This window comes from Aplysia californica, unplaced genomic scaffold (assembly GCF_000002075.1).
Source record: "Aplysia californica isolate F4 #8 unplaced genomic scaffold, AplCal3.0 scaffold00707, whole genome shotgun sequence".
Classification (NCBI taxonomy): Eukaryota; Metazoa; Mollusca; class Gastropoda; order Aplysiida; family Aplysiidae; genus Aplysia; species Aplysia californica.
Genome location: NW_004797977.1, coordinates 57,151 through 58,744, shown reverse-complemented (window position 1 = coordinate 58,744; position 1,594 = coordinate 57,151). Strand labels below are relative to the sequence as shown.

General features: G+C 45.0%; 1 long non-coding RNA gene across 1 annotated transcript in view; it reads left to right on the top strand.

Moving 5' to 3' along the window:
* Nucleotides 1–587, top strand: part of LOC118478590 — a 2,006-nt gene extending 1,419 nt beyond the window's left edge. Inside the window, exon 2 of the long non-coding RNA XR_004859159.1 lies at nucleotides 210–587. This is a non-coding gene — a long non-coding RNA (uncharacterized LOC118478590). The remainder of the gene's footprint in view (nucleotides 1–209) is intronic.
* The last annotated feature ends 1,007 nt before the right edge of the window (nucleotides 588–1,594 follow it).

The following is a 1,594-nucleotide window of genomic DNA, read 5'->3' as shown; positions in this document are numbered from 1 at the left end:
GAGGCACTTTTAAAAATGCATACTTTAGCTATCCATACTTCTTTTGAAAATTCAGTTTTCTTCATTCGAAACTTTTTAAATACCGGCAACAACATTCATGATATAAGATCTCAACATTCGTGATTTTTAATGATTTGTGACTGATAGTTTCTTGTTCCGCGTCCTTGCCTTTGGTTTGCTGACGATCTGGCATGTTACTATACTTTAAGGCTTTCCACGTTATTAAAAACAAGGAAAGTGTTGGATTGGAACCCAAAAGGTAAAGATCAAGGAGAAGACCACGTAAAGAGTAACAGAAATTGAAGTACAGAAACGTTGGATGACATGGAATAACAACAAGAGGCTAGCCCAGGATAGGGAAAGATGGTAAGTGTATGTTCGTGGCCTATACCTTATAGGCCTACCTATATCAAAGCTGAGAAAGGCAATGATGATGACGTTACTAAATAGTTAGGATTGTTGTGCTGCCCTCCTGTTCTCTAATCCCCCCATTCCTCTTTACCCACTTGGGTTGTTGGCGGGTGCTCTGGTGTAGATTTCTTCTTCTTTCCTTTGAAATATCTATCGTCCTTTTCTCCCCTTCTGCTTTAAAAAAAATATTTTTCCTCTCTTAAATTGTAACACCTCTAATCGTCTGGCGCTTATGTGGCCTTATGCAGTTGCGAGCGCCGTAAAACCTCTACTAAAACTGAAACTCTTTACCCACTACCCCCTCCCCTTTTTGGCACGAACTTTCTTTTTTCGCCCTATGCCCCCCCCCCCCAAAAAAAAAACCCCACCTCGTCAACCTACCTCCATTTTCACACCTTTTCCCCTGCCCCAACCTCCCTTTCTAACTTAACTTTCATGCGTGCTACCGTTCCCTGCCAGCTCAACTATTTCCAAAGCCTCCAAACGTCTCAACGTTCTTTTCCAACCTCTGTGCCCTCCTCCTCCCTCCCCTACCTCCTTTTTCAACCTTTATTTCCAACCTCCTTGCCCTTTTCTCCACCCACCCCTCCCCACCCATCCCTCCCTCCCCCATGTCCCTCCCCTAAATAAAAACAAAACAAAAAAACAACCTGCTGTAACCTTGTTTACCAACTTCTGTGGATCCCTCCGCCCCCCGCCCCCCACTCACACACACACCCTGTCCCCAGCACCCTCACATGTATCAAGCACTCCCATGCCACGTCACAGCAGCTTTTCTGTCTCTCTTACCATGAAGACAGTGGGGGGTGGAGAGTCTTACAGCCAAGTCTATGGGTATTACTGGAGGAAAGAGGCTTGTAAGGAGGCATTCTCTGTGGTGGTAGGCAGGATATTACACAGTACGCAACTTGGAAACCTCATCAAGTTACCTGCTGCTTGTCACTACAGTAAAAGTGAAGTGCAGCAAATCTCACTTCCTATCCCAGATCCGCCCCACCACCCCCCTCCCAGCCCCCGTAATTCCGAACAGCTTGACCCGGTGCACAACATCCGGGGTTACAGTGAGGTTGCAGCTTTATCCTACAGGAATGGGAAATAGTGAGATGTGACAGTAGGGATGCGCAAACAATTGTTGTTGTTGCTTTTTAAATACTTTTTTCTTTTTAAATTATTAATTTTTCTT